We start from the raw sequence: 22,912 nt of genomic DNA, 5'->3' as shown, positions 1-22,912 counted from the left end.
TAGGTTCAGGCACTCCAGCTAAGTGTAACCGTGAGTGACCTCATGGGGATAGCTAACTACTGCTTACAGCAAATCACCCATTTGTAACAGCTAATATCAACTTCTGTTTGCCTTTTACCTGCACGATATTGTTAACAGAGTATCTTTGGGCTGAGAGTAGTGTAAGAAGCCACTAGAGTGGCTGAAGAGACATTTGCTTTGTACCACATTTCCTTGACTTTGGTCTCCTGCACTTCACTCATCCTCCCTTTACAGTGGTCTCTGATGAAAATCAGGTGGCAGAGTCTGAGGCTGTGGCATTGTCTGTGGATAGCCAGTTTGATTTTCTTCTCTGTGATCTCTCTGTGTTGTAATAAATCTAAGAATTCAGAATCCAAATCAGAAGAAGTACTGTTTCACCAAGACTAAAGCTGGGAAGATTTAAGGCATTGAATGACCTATATATGGGGGCTTTTTCAGTGGATTCTTCAAGAAGAAAAACGTTTATTTGTAATTAAAACACTACTTGTTACCCCAGATTTTGTGTGTTTTGTGGTTAGGGCTTAATCCTCTTCTGAAGACATCTATATTTGTGTACTGAGAAAAAAGCTGCTTTCCTTAGCAAATGTAAATTTCTTAATAACCTTCCTGTTAACAGCCATGATTTAAAGATCCTGCTCAGTCCATTTCCCATTGAACAGGCCTTGGTTTCCCTTATTTCAGCTGTGTGCTACTGGAAATACAGCACTAGTGCATTCCAAGTGAGTTTATTTAAGAGGACTTTGGACCAAAAGAAATGGAATAGCCTTTACTTTCCTCTCTTCCCTGGTTTTCATAACTACCCTTTTCACAACAGTCCTCATCCTTAGCTCAGGATTGTTGTGGTTCTTTGGGCATGGCTCTGGCCCTTCTCATGCCCTCCACAACAGTGTGTGGGTGGCAGTGTGTGTGTGTGTGTGTGCCTGTGCCTGGCTAAGGACTGCTTCCTCAGGAGTGCACCATCACAGAGCTGACACGCTGTGCGTGTGAGCTCCTCTGCTTCAAGAGCAGGTCCTCGGAGCATCAACTTCAGCCACACCGAGCAAAAGATGCTGTGTTTTAGGGATGGAAGTGAGAAATGGGTATGTGGTGCCCGGGCTGTGCACTGCTGATTGTTGCTTAGCAATGAAATGTGCAGCACATGGTGAGAGTGCAAAGATACCAGAGCATTTTTTATTTTTATTTTTCTTAAGAAAAAGAAAACGAATAAGAAGGTCACACTAATGATCACTAGAGAAATGGGAACATTATCAGATGCGGCAGCTAGAAAGGAGGTCGTACTCCCCCAGCCTGTCTGCAAAATCCTCTTTCCTCATTTAATTTCAGCACTGAAGGACAGAAGAGGAGGCAAATTCAAAGTGCTTTGTCCCCACTCTTGCCTTATTGTTAGCAATCCCATTCCATTTTAACACACTGGAATAAGTTTTTTTTCTTTTTTATATGAGGCCTGCTCTTGGGTTAAAAGGAAAAAGGCAGAGAAACTGCTATGTTACACTGAAATAATGGATTTAGGAAAAAAAAAATTTTTAGAGCAGATGAAAACACAAATATTATTTTCAGGCTAGAGCAAGGCATCCCATTAATAATGATTTAGCGAGGATCCCAGAGGCATCTAAATAAACCAGGAAGGCTAGGCTGAGCTAGGCAAACTGCTTATGATTACAGTTACAGTCCAACCTCATTGGAAAAAAAAAAAAAAAAAAAAAAAAAGAACTAAAATCCTTCACAAAGCAGAGTGAAGAAGAAATGTGACTTGTGGCCTTTTGTTAATACAGTATCAACTTTAATTGAACCTCCAGGCTTTGATTCAAGTCAATATATCTGGAGCTTCCTGGAACAATAAATCTTAATGTTAACCACAGTACAGGTCAATCTCTGTCTAATATATGCTTTGTAATGCATTTAAAGTAGAGATATAGTATGTAGATAGTGAATTATTCATACATACAAACTACTAATGAATAAGTCAATATACTGACAAGATTTGGGACCTCTAATATTAGAGAGAGGAGCTACCTCTGTGGGAGCACAGGTCCCCAGCAGCAGCTTAACACAGTGATTCACCTGTGCACACATTGTGCTTATTCCTACCAGACTCATCTCAGGCCATTTCTAGGCTGAAAACTTGCATTCAGAGACTTGGAGTTTGGGAACATGCCTTACTTGTGTCACACACGACCTCCCAGGGATAGACTGAGATCTATGAGCAGCTCGGATCCAGCTTGCCTTCCCAGAGCTGCCCTGCCTGGGGGTGCTGGGGATGCTAATGCTATTATCTCCAGCAGCAGCTACCTCCCACACCTTTCCCATGCTTCTCTCCCCTGCCTGCATGGCACCAGCAGTCTTTGGTGGGAGTCCTCGCATCTCACCCCCAGCCCAGGAGGTGTGGATGAAGGTCTGGAGCTGCAGCTGCGGATGCAGGACTGGAGCTGAAGCTGCAGATGCTCTCCTCCTGCCCACCAGCTGTGGTGGACCACAGGCACCAAAGCCACCAGTGCGAAGGCTCATCTCAGATCCTGCCACTTACCTGGACAGACTCAGCTCACAGATCAAATAACCACAAACTGTGGTTTCTGTGGACACAGCTATTTGGCTTATCAGATCTGAGAGCAAGAGAGAGATCACTGGCTGCCTCAACATGGGAGATGAGGTCTGTGTAATGGTGAGCAAGGATGGACCTCCCATGAACACATTGCAGGCTTGGCAGGAGTGAGCTATCTCTGTGCTCAGGTAGTCTAAGGTTCCTTTTATCACTTTAAGAAAAGAATATTTTCACTCACACTTGAAGAACACCATTGTGCATCCATTCATTATAGGTTTTCTTAGCAAGCCTGTCACATGAGGGCCACAATGTATGTTCATAAATGCCAGAATATCTCCCTAAGTCATCCCTACCCACCCCACCCCACAAAAAAAAAAAAAAAAAAAAAAAAAATCATCTCATTGAGGAAACAGACACGAAACAAAAATTACTATTGACACCATGCAGTCTGCTTTTTTCTTTTCCTTCCTTTTTTTTTTTCAAGTCTCCAAACACGCTGCTCTTTACTAGAATGTATTGCAAAGAATCACTTAATTCTTTTGATCTATGGAAAAGAATACCCAATTAAACTGGTGGCATTTAAACAATTGTCATTTTATAATGTAGCCTGCTTCTTCAGCAGTGCAAACCATTAGCTGCAAAATTAAACTAAATGTAAAAGAGTGTTATGACAATTAAACATTTTGAAAACAGCAAAAGGAGTCTCCCCAGTTCCTTTCCAATCCCTCCATGATACACAGCCAGCCCCTGTTCATGCATACTGCTAGAGAATATTACACAGAAATCTCTGTCCTCCATCATGAATGTTTCACTGAAGGCATTTTTTTCTGAAAATAAAAGTTATAATGATTAAACTACAGTACAGAAAAAGAAAAAGGAAAACATTAAAATACATTTTTGAGCAACACATTACTCAAGAAACCCAGTCACAGTTGACGAGTAAAGAAGACATGAGCAAGCCTGTGGCTCTCAGATGCGAGAAGAAATGTGCTAGAACATGTGCAGCAAGAATCTGTTTTAAATGAGCTATGTCTTTTTTCATTCCTCAGTGAGCATGTATCTTTTCCTATAACATTCAAGGAAGTTAGTAAGCACATCAATAAGAGAATGTGGCTGTATTTGCCAAATGTCAGTCAGCCATGAGAGAGGTTTAACCATTTAGCACAGTTCCCCTGCCCCATTCAATTATTGGACTTGCTTGTTACAGCTGCCAGATCTTAAATAAATGTCTTGACAGAGCTGGTATTGCTCTGCAATCAGTTAGAGTGCCTTATCAAAGGAGGAACAAAATTAAGAATTCAAACTTCTCGTCTCAAATGGCAAGAACTTGCCTTGGTGACTAGCAGGTGCAAAACTTCACTTTTTGGGTCTTTAATAGATTTAAGCAGTCTTTCTGAATACAGACCCTAACTATGGACTTAGTCAGCCTTGATTTTTGCAAGGTAGTCTGTTGTTTTTTTTCTGTAATGCATTCTGAACCACTGCAAAAGCAGTAGTGGAGAACAACTGCAGAGTTCAGACAGAAGGGGCATTTCTGCTTTGATTTCTTGGGAAATGTGTGTTGCCATACCCTAGCATTTCCTTGGCCTGATTGCTCTTTTTGTGTTGGGCCACTGAATTGACACCAGAGTTCTGCTCACAGATTTCTGCAAATGTGTAGCCCTTGGGTCACCTAAAGCAGCTTTCAATCAGAGTTGCTTTGCTATTCTCCTCTTCCCTCTTCTAGAAGGCATCTATCAAAAGTTCCCACCACCTCCGGCTTGAGGGATAAGGGATTCAACAGAGTGGAGTTCATGACAGCCTCTTATTTGTTTTCTGTGACCTAATCACAGCCGTCTATATGTATATATATATAATAAAATAAAGTGAAATATATAAAAAATGTTGGAAAACTTCTGAAAGGCATAGGTCTGAGTCTTCTGCCTATTCTTTAGCTTCAGTCCAGGCACAGCCTTTTATATTCTGGGCCTTTCTGGGCTACTTGTTCTTCCTTAAATTGCCAGGAAATAAAACCACTTCTGTACATCAGCAGTCAGGCTTATCTGGGTGTCAGCATAGATGTTCTCCAGTAACATATCCTCTCAATATTTGTAGCCAGAATGAAGAGAAGCATAAATTCAACACATTTAATATTGAACTTCTAATTCCAAACATTTGTTGTACTTATTTCCATCTTAAAAAAAAACAAACAAACAAAAAAAAAAAAGAGGATACAGATTGTGTAGTTCCTGTTCTGACACAGCACAGACCTCCTTCCAACCACATTACACACCAGCTGCCCAACCCAACATCTTGAAACTGAACAATTCTCATTGTCAGCTTCCCACTTCCTAAAAATTGTCAGTATCATCTCCAATGATCCTGAAAGCTCTGAGAGGAAATAAAATAATAATAATTAAAAAAAAAAAAAAAAAAAAAAAACACTCTTATTTCACTTGAGTGATTTTATATTCCTTAAAAATACTTTTATTGATAATTCTTGATAAAGCAGTCATTACCAGCAGTATAGTGTTTTTTCTCAAGGTATTTATAGCTAACAAGATTTGCTACAGCTATTTAATGCTCTCACTAGCCAGCCATTATCCAGACCAACTACCAGCTTTGAGTTAATGTTGTTACTGAAATGTAGAACTTGAAAGTTTAGCCATTTGACTTATGGTACTGGTATATTCGATAAGCTCATAATTAGTACGTTAAGATAAGACAGACAGGAAGCACTTGCCATTTTAGGCATGAAGCAGCTGTTTAAAAGCATCATGCATTTCTGGGAACACAGGTCTGCAGGAGACTGCATGGATCACCTAGTCCCCAGTGATCACAGATAATATGGAACAACTCTTTAGTCTGCCAAAAAAAAAAATAAATCTAGAACTACAAAAACCTTTGGTCTTTGTAGGTCTGCTGTTCCTGGGACATCTGGCTCACAAAGCCCTGCTTACCAGTGACAACAAAGTATTTCTCAGCACTCTGTAGTAAACTAAAGACCAAAAGTGTTTGAATGTACTACAGGTAAATGAAAGGAAAGATTACAAATACGAGAAATACCCAAAATCCCAAATGAAAATCCCTAACCATATGATGAATTACACTGTGGCTGATGAGTAGAAGTGTGTGCACTATGCAAACAAGACAAAATGGTAGCTATCTCAGCCAAGATTTTTTTTTCTAAATACTCTTAATATAATACCAACTCCACCTCAAAATACTCACTCAACGGTTTTCAGGAGTGAAATATAAAGGGATTTTTCTTTGAAGATTAGCAACACCATTAATCTTGAGGGATTCAGAAGTCAATTCATATTAAAATTACGAGGAATTAGGCAACCTAACCTCTGGCAGGTTTTGAAAGTCCCATAGCGAAAATCCTTAGCTCCTGTTTTAATCTATGGACAGAGGAAGTTTCTGTGCCTAAACAGAGCACCTACCCTCACAGCCTGACCTCCACGTCCCTCCTTTGGTTGAATAGGATCTGGCAACCTTGGACAACAGGGCCTGATGTTATTCCATCATGATAACTGCCATGGTCATCCTACCTGCCATAGTCAGATGTGTGAGTACAACACTTTTTCTTTCGGCCCTTGCTTCAGAAATTTTGTGTTTTCTCTCTAATTCCTTCTGATCCCAGAAGGAATCTGATCTCTCAAAAGTGGCAGATATGATTGCAGCCACAACTTTAACTGATTTTTGCTTTTTTCTGTCTTATGCTACATCTTCTAATTTCAATTTTACAGAATTAATCCATCATAATCATTCAGGCACTTTAGAAATTCCTACCCTCCATTTTGCCTTGTCAAGAGTTTTAAACTAAAAAAGGGGAGATTTAGATTAGATGTTAGAAGGAAATTCTTCACTCTGAGGGTGGGGAGGCACTGGAACAGGCTGCCCAGAGAAGCTGTGGATGCCCCATCCCTTGAAGTGTTCAAGGCCAGGTTAGATGAGGCCCTGGGCAACCTGATCTAGTGGGTGGCATCCCTGCACAGGGCAGGGGGATTGGAACCAGACGATCTTTAAGGTCCTGTCCATCCCAAGCCATTCAATGATTCTATGAAAACCATGATTTTCTAAAAATAAATACATTTTTAAAAAGTAAAAAATACACTTCATATTCTTTCAGAAGTTCTCCATATATGACTGGGTGTGTTGTATTTTTCATTTACACCTATATGATGTTTCTAAACTAAAAGGTCGTGTTGTTTTTGGAATAATCTTTTATTTGAAGTTACCAAGCCCCAGTGGACAATAACAGACTGTTTGAGTTCCACTGGTACTAGAGACCTACCTCTGGCTTTCTCTGCTTCACTGGTGGGCTAATCCAGCACATCCTGCCCCCTAGGGCTGATGCAGGATGCTGACCCTTTACTTTTATATCTTGGTTTATTTGTGTATGCATATCCATGCGAGAATATGCTAATGTACACAGTCTTCATTGGAGTAACAAGACCACGGGTCCTCTTGAGGAACGCTACAGCCTTTCAACTTTAGGTCACTGGTTGGAACTTAATCCAATCTAGCAGTTACTGAAAATCATTAATGTCTAATGGCTTTACTATGGCCTGCTGGTGTCTGAAATGAGCTGATGGTTTCACAGGCTAGATGCTGTGGGTGAGGCCTGTGGAGCCCTGGAAGCAGCCTCACCACTGGCAATCTGAGCAGACCAGCTAAAAAGCTAGAGGTTTGAAATTACTGAACTTCTCCCTCTCCAGCTCAGTCTGGAAAAATAGACCTGCTGACTGTCTTTTACAAAGAAATCTAGACTTCTTTAAAAACCTAGCTGCAATCTTTTGTGGGTGGGTTTGCAGAAAAATCTAACAACACTTCCAAAAGCAAATGACGCTTGTGAAAACACAGCTGCATGCTAGTGACAGCTTGGGGCTTGGAATGGAGATTGTAAACTGCCAAGCACAGAGTTTTGTTTCACTGAGAGAAGAGTAGGGTGGCAGGGGTTTCACTGGCACCCCAGAAGCACACTCCACACGACAGCCCGCCAGTGCCCTCCTCCATGTCTCCTGCCCTTCATTTGGCAGCTTCTGTTGGTCGCTGCCCTCCAGCTGAGCTGACAGAGCTCAGACTGTTTGCCCCCAGCTGGATGCAAGGACTGAAGAAACCAGTGAAGCTTTTCCTAGGCATTAGAGGCAGGCTCTTACCTCTGCTCATGCATTTATTTGATTGTGTCATGCAGGTCCTCATAGCATTTCCAGCTCTCCCATTGCAGAGAAGAATTAGTTTCCCGGCCGCCTGTGCTGAGCAGCCTGCTGACAGACACAGGTCAGTGGGTGAGATAACTAGCTGCCCCTTGCTGAGATGGAGGAAAAGGGAGAGGTCTGATGAACAGCTATACATATGTATCTCCATGCCAGACATATTATGCCACTCAGTAGGTTTCCTGCTCTAGCCTCTGAGCCTCTCTTTTCAGTTTTGCTGGCACCCCCCTCTGTTTTTTTCCATACATCTTGCCTTTTGCACTATTGGAGGTTTCCTGCATAAATGTCTCTCTTCAGAGTGGTTGTTTTTACAAATGGGTTGTTAGAAGTGCTGTGATTGCTAGTCCAACACCACAAAGCTGCAATGGACATTTTGCTTGAAGCATGGTATTTTCCACCTCTTGTCCAGAGACAAGACCCCTGGGTTCCCACATTGCTGAAGAATAATGCACATTCTCCTTTGGCTCACCTCCATGGTGCTCCTTCAGTCAAATTCCTCCCAGTAACTCCAATCTCTGCTTTTCAGAATTTCCTATTGTTCTGAACAATCTTCCTTGGATACATGGAAACTGTAATGGTACTCCTGCCACCATCAAAATGACAAAAGCTTGTGCCAGCCTCAGAAAGAAGGCACCAGTCCAGTTCCATTGGCCTCACAGGTCTAATTACCTCATGGATTACGAGGGCTTCGCTTTGCTTCCTGTTCCTATCTTCTAGCTCAGGGGTCTAGGTACCCAGAGAACAACTGGTCCTACTACTAAAGGCAAAGAAGGCATTAAGTACCTCAGCTCTTTCCTCATCTCCTGTCACTATCTTTCCCTGTCCTAATAAAGGGTGGAGATTCTTCTTAGTCCTCCTTTTCTTGTTTATGTATTTATAAAAACATTTGGTTCTGTCTTTAATGGCATCAGCCAGATTGAGCTCCAGCTGGGCTTTGGCCCTTCTAATTTTTTCCCTGCACAGCCTCACAACATCTTTGTAGATCTCCTGAGTGGCCTTCCCTTTCTTTCAAAAGTCATAAACCCTCTTTTTCTTCCTGAGCTCTAGCTAATATTTCTAGTGTTAAGGATTAATTTCCAATCACATCATAGTCCACCCAGGATTTAGTAACACAAAAAAAATTATTCAGTGCCATCTCACAAACTCCCAGCCAGGGTTTAACTCCTTAAACAAGAGCACATAGACCCAAGCAGAAAATCTCCAGAGCCCTCCTGCAGCCACCATCCTCAGACCTTTCTCAAGCCATGATGTAAAGGTCTTGTGCTTGGGGTGGATAAACCCCTGCCTCTGCAAGGGTCATACAATCATGTTCCTCCTGCAGGAGAATTGAAGCTCTTCATGCCGCTTATCTACCATTCAGTCTGTTTCAATATGAAAGAATACACTCAAGGGGTCATTGTCATCTTCTCATATCCAATAACTTTTAAGGGCCATTATAGGCAAACGTTCTTTTACCCAAGTCAGTCATCTCTTCTCAACAAATACACACAGCTAACTCTTCTTTTGAAGGCAAAACCTTTCTGCTGGTGGTAAATTGTCTGTGAAGACAATTGTCACAGAATTGCCTGTGAATTGTCTGTTACCTTCAAATAGCCAACAGTTCAGTCCTTTAGCAATCAAGCAATAGTTGCTGACCTGTTGATTTGTTTTCCTGCTGTATAGAACTCTGCACATTCCTAATGTGCCATAGTGCAACTCTGAACCTTGGAAGAAGTGTTACACAACTTTGATGTAACCAGGGTGAGCTTAATATAAAAGTAATGCTATGTATTCTGTATTCTTTTTTTTTTCTTTTTTTTTTTTTGGTTACTTTTATAGTAATAACACATTTAGAAATATCTTTGATAACTAAACCGCTAAACCAAAAACTGGAAAAGCATGTCTAATCTGAAAAAAATAAGGAATGTGGAATGATGAGAAGTTTATTCACCATCTCTCTCATTCTCAGACCAGGCTACTCACGAGGTGCTTCTAATTTTTCATGCCTCTAGATTTCAAATTTTCTGGATACCCAAAGTAAAATGTCCATCGCTGCCTGTAATTAACTGGAAGATAATATATTCTCCTGAAAGATACATGGCTAGAGTTGTTGATCCATGCATGCACCTTATGTTTTCATATGACGCTTCACAGTAGAAATAGAAAGCATACACTGAAAATAGTTAAACTTGCTAATATCATCTGCTTACCAGTTTACATGTTAAACTCTTAGATACTGTATGTTATTTTCCATACAAATTAAACATAGTATAGACATCAAAGGTCTCCAGTGATGTGTATGCTAAATATCAAATGGGAAATTATTAAAGTAGAAAAGATGGACATTAATAACAGAATTCAATATTGCATAACTAACTAGCTAAAGGAGAGGTGACACAGCTTTTAATGAAATATGAACTACTGGGCTGGAGGGATTTTCATGCATAATCAAGGCACAGAAAGAACCAAGACTCTGCCAAAATTTGCTGAGGCATTCTTTGCAGAAAAGGTCCAGAGTGCAGTGCCATAGTGCAGGGACTGTGTAACCTTGAAGATTTAAGTAATAAATGGAATGTAATAATAGAAATGAAAGGCCATGCCTGTAAAGATATTCTATTACAAAAAAATAAATAAATAAATAAAATCTGTTAAAAGCTTGGAACACTCCTATTAGAAATATGAGAGAAAGAGAATGACCTGGATATCGTAGGTAAACACATGGTGACTGTGAAGTGCTATAAAGAGACACAAAAGGAATCTAAGGATACATCAACATTTCCAGCAGGGTCAAGCTCCAGGAACATCCCACAGGGCTCACCGGTGTGGCAAGGACTGCAAAGGTGAGTGAGATGCAGAAAGTCCACCTTCAGATAGGTTATGAAGAATTCTGGCCATGGCAACCCACTGTTGAAAGGGTGAGAGATGACATGACTTCTCTGTAAATCCTTCTGAGAAAAACAAGAATTATTTACATATATCACAGAATAAAAGTAGCAGTGGTAATAAACATCTCAGCTATTTTTAAGATGATCAGCTCCACAGTAGGAATATTCAGTTTTGGAAGGTCAGTGATGGCAGGGTCGTATGCTCAACATCAAATGCTCATCTGACTCCTCCTGCCCCTTTTTCTGTACATCATAGTATATTCTTATGATTGCTGTCTCTTGTTGCCTTCACACTTGTTGTACTTGGAGCACTATGAAGAACAAATCCTGTTCTCAAATTCAGTGCAGAGATAGTTTTTAGGATTGGACCAGGAGCATGGAACTCATTTGGTGCATCTCCATTAGTATTTAGCTGAGATCAGGAACGTATTTTTGAAATGAGTCTCCCAAATGCCCTCACTTAAGTATGCTTAATTTTGTGGCACTAACACACACAAACAAGGACAGGATTTATTTGAGATGAAACTAGATCTGAGGATGCACTTCAGAAACACACCTAATATTCTCCAATCATTAATCAGCATTCAGTCCTCCAGACCTGAAGAATCTGATCCAAACTTTTCAGTAAAAACTCAAAACATGGATGCAAGGTCTGCAGCACCAACTGATTTGCTTTATAGATCTATTCCTATTGTGCCAATGTACTTTCTTATGTAAGTAAAGCTTCTATATTCTTATGAGATAAAATTGACCATGTCCCTTGGAACATGAAATCAATGTAAAACTAATTTCTTTGGTGTTTTTCTTAGCAGTTCTTTGCTATGCCTACTCTGACTGTCCAGCAAAGCATTAATCAAAGTACTTGTTATCAACCCAACTGAAAATTGTTCTTTTCATTTTCTTCCCTGGGAAGAGTTTAGATAAGAAAGCCTGATGCAGCATGTAAACAGGGACTCCATGGGAACGGACTTTTCTTAAATGCCTTTCAAAATCCTCCTCTGGAAACCTCAAGGTCATATGTGAATTTCAGGTCAGTTTGCAGTCTAGCCTGAGTTCATGTTCACAGATCTGCTGGTTTGATCTACAAAGCTCTTACCAGACAATGTTGTCTGCTTTCTGTCATTTCCCACTTCTGTTTCTAACAGTCCTCCTCTTGGAACAAGAAGAAAAAAAAAAAAAAAAAGAAAAAAAAATGAAAAAAAAAAAGAAAAAAAGAAAAAAACAAGACCATTTTGTTTTATATTTTATTGGCTTTGAAATTTCAGAGATATTCTCCTCAGCATCAGATGGTTTCTGACTGCAGGCTCTGATCCTCCAACTGATACAGTCTAAAATTAGGCTGAATTCTATAAAGCACAAAATGGGCAAATGTATTTACACTGGGTCATTTGCTATTTCTGCCTGATGCTGTGGAATCTCCAACAGATGACTGCACAGTATGTATTGCTGAATTATGTTGATAACAGATGAATTTTAGGGTAGTGGCTGCCTTAAGCAAACCATATCTTGCTATTGTGAGTTTAATATTACAACTATTTTGTCACCTTTCTGCGTTTCATCTGCTTATTTTAAAAACAGCAGTATTTGTTTGCAATGGCACTGTAATGCCCTCATAATCTTAAACCACAATGCCAATAAACCACCACTGACATTGTAATGGCTCACATTACCATATCATTATAGATGTAAAAGTCAGTCCCATATACTTCCTACAACATCAGTATTGGTGAGGAAGCCATTAAGATGTCAGTGGTAGAGCACAGAATCACCATTATGAGCTTAGTCAAGATAATAAAACATTGCTAAAGGTAGCTACAGGGCCATGATCAGCAGCTGTTTCCAAATATAAACCTCTCAGCAGTTTAAAAATAAATTTCAAATTAGCCAAATGCTGGAATCTACATTAAGAACTGATGTTAATGTCAGCAAAAACAGTCCTATTTATGACTGTCAGAGATTGGAGTCTTCTTTAATGCTTATTGTGAAAACACATCTTTTAAAAAGGTATTTTAGTATGCCTAATTTTAAATCAGTTGAAAATTATGGGACAGGAATTTTACTCTTCCTTTATCTGTGTTACTCTTGTTCTTTGTTGACAGCAATGGAAATGCCCTGCTTAAACTGCAAGCACACCCCGGGTGTATACATCATGATTTCATCTACTTTAACTAAATCCAATGGTGAAATACTCTGCACATAGGAATTTATATTCCAGAGCATACACAATTGGTTGTATTCAAGCCTTTCATTGCCATTAGTATAATTCATAGTAATATCAGATTAATCTTTTGCATCAGATTTTTTAAAGCAATACAATACAAAGGAGATTAATGAAAAGCAGTTAATTGAGATTCTAGCAAAGGGAGAATTTACTTTAATTTGGAAAGTATAGAGGATTGCAATTGGCAAGCACAAATGGGAGTAAGAGAACATAATGCACAGCAGCCCAAGTACAATAAAATAAGAATATTCACTGCAATAGAAGCTTACATTTATCGACATAGCATTCATGAATGTGTTAAGATTGTGTTATACGATCATAATCATCATGCTTTTATATTTCTTAATATCTTGTGAATAAAAATCAGAGGTGACTCTTCTTAAGTGAATTTTAACCATCGTAAAATTCAGATAATGCATTAAAAAGCATTACTGGAGGCTTTCTTAATTAGTCTTTGGGAACAGGCAGTGGAGCGCTCACCTGCATTTTTAAGCCTGTACTGAAGCATGAGACCTTGATTTCACTGATACCTCCTAGAAAGGCATTTGACAGGGCTAGGAGTTCCTGAAATTGACAGTATGCAAAAAAACATATGTGGAATATGATTAATAAAAGACAATCACAGCCATACCGAGGTACATTTAGAAAAGGTTATGTTGTTAAATAGGGAAATTAATTAGTTAAATTTTTAGACTCTGTGAAAATTCAGGAAAAAAAAATGGTGGAAAGTGTGATACCTTTTTTTTTTTTTTTTTTTCCCAAAAAATTTCTCCTAAGATCATGGTGAAACTAATGTTACCAGTTTTCAAATTTGCTTTTTCAAAATTGTCTGGCAGGATTGGTCAGTTCTTCAGTGATAAGGCGAGTCTGGGAGGAAAGTGAAAGTAACAGAAGTAGTTTTGACTCAGGTAATGTGATTTTCATGCTTTATTGATGCATATTGTTTTCAATGTAATTTATACTCTATGCAGATAAATATAGTCCTCTTCAGATTCATGGAAGTTATGACTTTAACTTGGGATATAAGAATAGAATATGATGGTCTTCAATTATGCCTATATATCTATGCCCATATAACCTGTGCATATATATAGTCATATGTTTTGCTGGATGTACATTTAGGAAAAAAGGCAAAACAGAGATCAGGCATAATTATTTGGCTGTAAGAAAAGCAAGTATTGGTCTGGACATTTAAATGCACTACTTTATTTTTATTTTCTTGGAAATAAAAATAAAATAATCATTAACATAAGATGCTCAAAGTAGTTTCCACATACATTATTCTCTTTTAACACCAAGCACGTAAAACATTAACGCTACTGAATTAAGTTTCTTATTCCAAGCAGTCCCATCACTGGAGACATTTCAATATATGTTATGCCTCCTTCAGTCAGAGATCTTCTTTATGAACATAGTCCTTTATATACTGGAATGTGATGGGAATTTAGCAAAAGAAAGTCAAACAGATCCAAATACAGGGTTTGACTCTTCCATGTCATCCACCAAAAGATAAAATATTTCAAGACTTTCCATCATTACCTGTTTTGCGAATAGCCTAAGCCTTAATGACATGAAGACCAGCTTTCTGCATATAATAGGCATTAAATATATATATTAATAATAAATATATATATTTATACATTGTCTTCTCAGATGGATAGTCTTAGGAAATACAGGTATTATTTTAATAATTCATTAAATTTGAGACAATTACAAAAACATGAAGAACATTTTTTACATCTTTGACAGGCGGAAGCTTCTTTGGAAAGAGACTGTTTTCTAAAGTATACTAAATTTTATGTATATAATAGCCAGATATAGCCTATCTGGCTATTATAACCATAATATATAGCCTATATATTATTAATATATAGCTATACATATAGCCTATCTCTTAGAGAGTTCTGGCATAATTTTTCACCCATGTTTCATTGGATGGTTGAATGCTCAGGAAATATTCCCACAAAGCTCCAACACTTGGATAACTGTGGTCATTTCCCAAACTAATTAAGACCATTTGGGACTTTTCAGGAGACATGAAAAAGTTTGGAGAATGTGTTTGTTAACTGACCCAGCTTTGCTAAATCTGGAGCAGTACAGCATCTTTCTGTTTATGATGTCTTGGGATGAAGGTTTCTGGGGGTCAGTAACAGGTTCAGTTCAGAGGAGAGAACTGAAACAGATCTTGGAAGAAAAATTAGTATAGCCAAGTAAGGTTACAGCAACAGTACAGAGCACCAAACACATTTCTGATACTGTTGCTAGCATCCATCCTGTAATGTCACCCCTTCCCTCCTAAAATGTCTTTATAGATTTTTTTCTTTTTTTAACGATGTAGAATTTTATCAGCTCTTTCACTCTTCAAATATTGTCAGCTAGTGTTAGCCAGACTTCACAGTTAATTGTATTCTAATTTACCCAATTAGTCCCCTATTCCCACAAAGACTTACACATGTGGTTAATTTAAAGTTTAGCACAAGTGTGAAACTCATCTGTGCCTAAGCTTGTCTGCTTCTAATGAGTGAAAAACCAAATGCTTTTCTTCCTCAAATCCCTCCTCGAGAGCCACAGCTTTCTCTTAGTCTTTCATCATTAATCTCAGCTTTAGTGTTATGCACTATCTCACCCATGCCCGATTATTAAACATAATAAAACAAAGTGAAAAACAAATCCAAAATAAAAGCCAAAGGGAGTCAAATTACCTGATGGCCATGCTTTGTAAATAATGTCTCTTTCATGAAACAAATTCACTTTCTTTTGCTTCCTGTCATTTCCTTTCTTCTTTCACCTCCTCTCTGACCCTTCTTAGCCTGTGTCATAATTCATTGTGTTATCTGTCTTGTAAGCATCTTAGGACAGGGACCTTGTCGACTCAGTAGTCTGCACAGCACCATGCACCTCCAGAGGAGTGTATAAATATTAATAAACACATATTCACATTCAATGAAATCAAAAGTTGTATTTTTCTGAATCAATAACTCTCTCTCTCTCTCTCTGGGTATGAAACAGTACTAATCCATGGCCATGGGCTTTAATCCTTTTGAAAAGTGCTTTCAGATGGGACTTTCATGAGTAGTATGAAAAATACATGCAAACAAATGAATGCACAGCACAGCTAGTAAAGCACTGGTTTCTGCATGAGTGTTGTTTATTGACTTTCACCCACAAGTAAAAATGCTGTCTCCTGCCACCCCTCAACCCACTCCCAACAATGTTAAATTCTGTTTGGGAAAGAGTTTTTTCTAATTTACCTTTCCAAACATTTGAATCCCCCTAGCCTATCATTTCCGCCTTTTTCCCACTCCTCAGTGGTGTTGAAGCATTACAGAAATTATAATAAAATATTTGTAAAAATTAGGAAATACAAGATTTATGGTATTTTTGTGCAACCTCAGTTTCTCCTCTCTCCTGTCTGTGCCTCACGCCCCAAGATTTACTTGCAAGACTTGCACATTGATTAAAAGAAAAAGAAAAAAAAAAATTTGACTTCTGAGAGCCAAGGGATTTTACAAACTGATACCCCGGTGAGTGCAGACAAGGTGTTGAAGCTGATGGTGAGGATCCAGCCTGCATCAAAAGATGTTTCGCATGCCTAGACTAATAAATGAACTACAGTACAGCCCTTTTAGAGAAGCTCTAGATTCCTTCTTGCCTTGATTCACTATTATTCTCTGCACTGCACAAACCCCAGATCCTCTGGAAAAAAACCTGCTTCTGACTGTGTCATTGTTACCCCAAGCAGGTAGCCAGTTTTCAAGGGCTTGATGGGTTATTTCTGTTAGAAACAGAAGAAGTTAGAAGGAAACATATATATGTGATCTAAGTTTCTTTGGCAGAAAAAAATAATAAAAATAAAAATTGTCCTATTTCTATGAGTACACACAGGATGAAATATCTGTTCCAGCCTTCTTTATACACTGCAACACATCCTAGAAATATTACCTGATATTTTATAGCAGGGTCATGTAGTGTTTTACCTGCTGGCTCTATCTTCTTTTTTCCTGTGCAAGGCATTTCTTATGCTGGCCATACTGCCTGCTGCAGTCTTACAACCTTTGGGCATAGCATCCCTGCCACAGCCTTACAACCATTGACAAACTCTGTGCCTCATTTCTCTCTTGTGCTGAGAGGAGAAAGCCACCACTGCAGCACATGGGAGCTGGAACTACACGGTGTCCTTGGTGTCCTTACAGCCCTCCACAGCAGGACTTCCCTCCTGACCCCAAACTACTTAGGCATAAGGAAACATAGGCAGGAAAAGCAATGCTCAAGAGAATGTAAGTCCCAACACTGGCTGTCCTGTGCTTTCATTGCCAAAGTGAATGGTGGGAATTTATGGTGCAATTGTGTGCTCCCACCCTCATCCATGCTGAAACTCAACAAAGTAGATCTTTCATATTGATCAAAAAGTTAAGTAAATGTGCTACAGAACTGCTGTGCACTTGCATGTCTGGGCAGAAGTCTCCAGGGCAGGTTTCACTAGCTACCTAAGCTCATAGGGATCAGCACAGTGTCTGCAAAGCAGCACATGAGAAAATTAGAAGGCTTTTCACAACATAATGACCGTTGGTTTTGAAAGTCTCATCTTCTTAGTATTATCTTTTCAATGAATGATCTGTACAATTCCTATGTTGTATTATCTTGTTCTTTCAAATATCCACCCATTCACAAAAATCTACTATAAATATTTCTGTTGAGAAAACTGGGTACATCAACTAAAAAACACTAGGGTAACCACTGCTTCTATGTATGAAGGAAACAGGTTGCTTCCCTTCTCTCATACACCCACATCCCTGAAACACTAAACTGTAAAACTGAAAATGCTCTTGAAAGCACAGCTACTATAGATCAGCCTGCCTGCTGTAAATGGTGTTTTTTTTATATATATATATTTTTTTTTTTCTGGAAAATTTTAACTGAGAAGAATTTGTGGGAGGAAAGAGATTGGTGCATTTAGTGGACTTCAGCCATGTGGCAATTTATGGGAACACCTACACAGTAGCTTCGTCTGACTAGCCAGAAATCTGGCAGCCCCAGGGTCTGGCTGATTAACTACACGTGCGGTACACAGATGGCTTATACACACTCAGTGTGATGTGAACTGGAAGTGTCAGAGCTGCTGTGCACAGATTTAGTCCATGAAATCCCACAGAAGCCTCACCTGAGATCCCCTGGCTCAATATCAGTTTCAGGTTTGAAGGTAGTGTTGGGCTCTGGGATACAACATTGTCTCCTCTCCTTACTCCATAAAGGAACAAGATCAGTATTGTTAGTTATGTCAAATTAATGAGGGCTTCAGTGAGGCTTCTGCCTACTCCCAGCATAATGCTATTAAACACCACATCATACTGCAGTAGGTCTGGCCAGGATGAAGTTACCTTCCTTCATAGCACCCTGTATTGTGCTGTGTTCGGGGTTTGTGCTTAAAGCAGAGTTGATAACACACCACTCTTTTGGCTATTGCTGAGCAGTGCTCACAGTGTCAAGGCTGTCTCTCTTTCCCACTCCGTCCCCACTCTCCCAGAGCCAAGAGGTGGAAGGTGGACAAAAATTTTGGAAGGGACACAATTTGGGAGAGGGGAGTGAGTGAGCAGTTGTGTGGGTTCTTGGCTGTAGGGTCAATCCACAGCATGTACCAATGCATACACACACAATGCATTGTCTAGGGCAACACAACTTGTGTCAATAACCTTATTTGGGGACTTTCAGGTGAGTTTGAATAGGCAACCTCCAGGCTTGTGCTTGCTGATTTTAAAATAGGTTTTTATTTTTTTTTTATAGCTCCCAGAACTTTTAAGCCCATCTCATTTTTATTTATTTGTTTGTTTGTTTGTGATTAGAATTATGAAATGAGTTTTTATTTGAGGTGCTGTCCAGGAGAAGTCAAAATGTAGTTTACTAGGAGATTCCCATTGAAACTTTTCATTTCAGCAGTGTTAGATATACCCACCCACTCCTTTTAGAATGAAATTCAGCCTCTCTTGAAGCAGCAGGAGTTTTGTCATTGATTTCAATGGAATAGCTTTCTGCTTTTTTATATAAAAGAATTGCTTACTGTGGAGAGGAACTGAGGAGCTGAGGCTTGGGTTTGGATTGATCTCCAAATCCCCTGTGCAATCACCCAGGCAGCTGAGCTCTACCGCAAGTCCAGGAACAAGGACGAATTCCACTCAGCCCCCAAAAGAGAACAAGGATAAAGCAAATGTTTGGGGGATTTAAAGTCTTTAGGGACCACAATGGTTCATTCCTGTCATTTCCCTTAGATGTTATTGTAACAGTTCCTCTCACTGTGAGGCTGACCCAATTGCCATTGAATATCACTAGCAAAAACGCCAATGACTTGTAAGTTGTAATGCATTGGAAGGTTATTATCTTTGTTATTATACTATATAGAAACCAGTTCTGAAGATCTTTTTGAAAAAAATGTGTTCTCTCTGTACTGTCACCCAACCTGAAGAAGTTCCAACTTTCAGCAAAACACCAAAAAAAATGGCATCAGAAGTGTTTTACAAGCTGCCATTTTAAGGGATATCATTTTTGCCTTCCATGTGTCTGTGACTGTTCTCTGACTTCAGAGGGATTTGCACATAACTATCTAGGAATCAATGTGGTCCTGCATCAATGAAATGCCACGAAAACAGCTTAATGACAACACGTAGGAGAAGTTCACTCCAGAAGTTCACTAATTAAATCAATATGTTCAATGTTAAGGTCTTGGTCCAGCACTGAGTACTTCATAGGACTGTCTGGAGGGAAAAAAAAAAAAAAAAAATCACAAAGAAAAACATTTAATTGGAACTTGCCAAAAGAAAAAAAAAAAATCAACATTAAGATTTTTCATGGAATCACAAAAAAATATGTATATCCTGAAGGCTTGAAGGGCATGCATGCTCTTGGGCAATGGTGCCAGCACTCTGCAGTCAGGGTGCTAGGACAGTTATAACTCTCTCCACCCCATACCTGTTCAGTGTAAATGATGAAAGAGATTTGTGAAGAACATGTTTAAAGTTGCTGCTTCTCAGAGCTCCAGAATAGGAAACTAGCATTGCAAATAGAAACTACACTGCTGGGGACCTTTTCCATTGTGTATTCCAGCATGATGTTCCCCCACCCTGTACATATAGTTTGTGCTTTCTCTTTTGATAATTTGCCTGCCAGCCTGAGAGTCACAAATATTTCTTTTACACTTTAGACACATTTGCACACTCAGATTTCTTCAGTACTTCATGCTGGACTTCAAGCTAAGTTTTTATATAAACACAAGTTTTTTCCCTCTGAATAAGTGGCCTGGTGTGTGACAAACAGGTCAGAAATTGCATTGCTCAACCTTCTAACTCTTGCATTGCATTGAAAGGAAGCTCAGCAATCTTTTTCACAACAGATTAAGAAATCAGAAGCTTAACTAGAGGGTCTCAGAACATACTTTTGCTTTGAAAAGAGCCATGCTTTGAAATGTATCTCAATGTATATTTTCAGTTATGGATTTTTAAACGATTCAATACACATGGAGTGATCTGTTTGCCCTTTCCTTACGCAAACACGTTTACCTTCTGCTAACGGGAGCAGCAGAGGCATGAACAACATCTGGGTTGTGGGCACTGAGAATCTTCAGAGTCCTCAGCACTCCCAGCTGTGTTGCTCACAGTTTTAGCACACTGCCAACAAAAACTCAGAGAATATCTCCGCTTCACCCTGCACTTCTGCTCTAGAGGTGTGACAAATCTTCCTTCAGTCAAAGCCACAGTCATTTTACTGTGGATGCAAATTCTTGCTAATGAATGAATAACAGACATACATTTTTCATTTGATAAAGACGTGCACTTAATGTTGTCATTTAAAAAATGTATATTCATATAGCCATTTAAAAATAACTGGCACCATTGTCATAATTATCTTTTCATATGTTCAGCAGTGTCGGGAATTAACTATGAATGTAAATGTAATCAAGCACACTACCACACTTTTAATAAATAAGGCAGTTTCCATATCTCTATTGTACTGCAAATGATCTGTGTTTTGCTCTTAAGGAAGTTAAGGGAGTCCTTTCCCAGCTAACAAGTGCATTGGTTCATGAGTGTTCCATTCAGTACTGAGTCTGCTAAAACTTGGGGGGGCAGATTACCTACAAAACAGTGCACCCAGCTCCAGCCATCAGAAGAGAAAAACAGTATTTGAGTGAGTCCTCTCTTGCAGAGGTAGGGAGTGAAGGAGTGTCTGGAAATAGTCTGCAAGAATTGATTTCTTTGGGGAGGTGTTAAGCAAGTTCTCAAACTGCCTTGTCAGCATGAATGCTCCATATGCATATACTTCACACAATGTATTTGATGCCTTTTATCCATATATCTCTTCCCCTGATCTCCATGCGTAAGCCTCCACCTCTCAGATGAGTGACAGTTTTTTTAATGGTCTATGGTGTTCTGTTCAAAAATAATAATACAGAAAATCTCAAAGTCTGTGCACAATAGAGAAACATGATATAATATCAAAATATGAATTACCATGACTTGATTATTTCAAACTGGTCTTGCCCAAGCTTCCCTCTCCGTTCATCTTTTTCATGGTGCCTTTTGCATCTCTCAGATTCTCACCTCCTTGGAGGATCCACTGGCTTTAGTAAATAAATATGACCATAGGTACTTTCCAAAACCTAAAGACTACTTATGAGAAAAAAAGATGTCAAAGATATAATAGGTGAATTGCATAAGGCTAATAAGATATTATTTTCTTAGTATGTGTTGGAAAAATGCAAAAATTTTCTTTCAAAATATATTCAGTGCTCTCATGAAAAGCCTGGTAGAGAATCCTGTTATCCTTCAGTAAGGGTGCAAGACCAAGGTTTGGGCAAGTAAGCCCATGCCTTAAAGAAAACATGCTATGGAAGGACTTGCTTTGGGTTTAAAACAGCATTTTACTCTCCAGAGGCATTTAAGCACTGTGTATTTCTGCTGTGAGAAAGGTATCAGTTAGGAGGCATTTCAGCACCTTTCCACTCAAATAGGGCTGGTACAGATTCCTCATTAAGCCCAGGCCACCAGACACCTGTCACTTAGTTACAGCCTTCAGAGCTGAGCAAGACTGGATGCTGAGCTGGATTTGGACCAGTGGCCTGAGGGTAGAGGCACCTGTGTATCCCAGCATTTGGTGTGATTTCTCATTGATTTGACAGGGAGACTGCTCTCTGTTTTAGCATACTGAAAAGCAAAACACCACGCTAAAAGTTTAACCCTTGAATATATCCCACAGTAGCCTAAACACCCAAGGCACTTGCTTAGGAATGGCTTGCAAGCCACTCCAAATAATAAATATCTTGTCAAGGAAAAATTCACGCAGACAAGTAAGCCCCTTATTATGAAAATACCAATCTCTGCTATCGTTCCAAATCATCATCACTGATTAAATTATTCTGGTTTTGTCAGCAGTTTTTGCTTCTTTAGGTATATTCACTACACCTCCCACAGCTCACAGGGGTCATCCACAATGTAACCAGCAGGTGATGAAGAAGACTTCTCAGCTAGGAGGAAGGCAGCTGGAGACAGATCCCAGAATTCCTCAAAAGACTCTTCCTCCAAATTCAGGAACTAAGTTTCTTATAAGGGATTTTTGTTTTAACCTGAGGAAAACTGCACGATGCCAACACCATCCGGACCAAGGACCTCCACTTGGAGGTTTTCTTCTTTGTGACCACAACAAGGCTGCTTCCATACACCCCAGCATCTCCTGCTTTCAATCAGCGCTGGACAGAGTCACGAATATAACAAACAAAACTCTTCCACAGCCACACCTGTGTACAGGGAAAAGAAGGAAACCTTCACATAATGACAACCAAAATGAATACAGACAGATTTTCAAACTGAATCCTGTGCTATGGAAATTAAGGCACCAGTAATAAAGAACCTCTTTTCATGTTGCCATCCACAAAAATGGCACATAAATGGTACCTATCTCATAAGAAGAAAATAATAAGCAAATATCCTAGAAATACTGACTCCCCAATAAGGTCTTTTGTTTGAAAATAGAAATGTCGTGGGTAATGGCGAGGAGTACAGTATCTTCTTTTCTTCAGACT

Source organism: Netta rufina (genome assembly GCF_964035555.1).
Source record: "Netta rufina genome assembly, chromosome: 1".
NCBI lineage: Eukaryota > Metazoa > Chordata > Aves > Anseriformes > Anatidae > Netta > Netta rufina.
The sequence above is the reverse complement of the archived record's forward strand: the minus strand, read 5'-3'. Positions refer to the sequence as shown.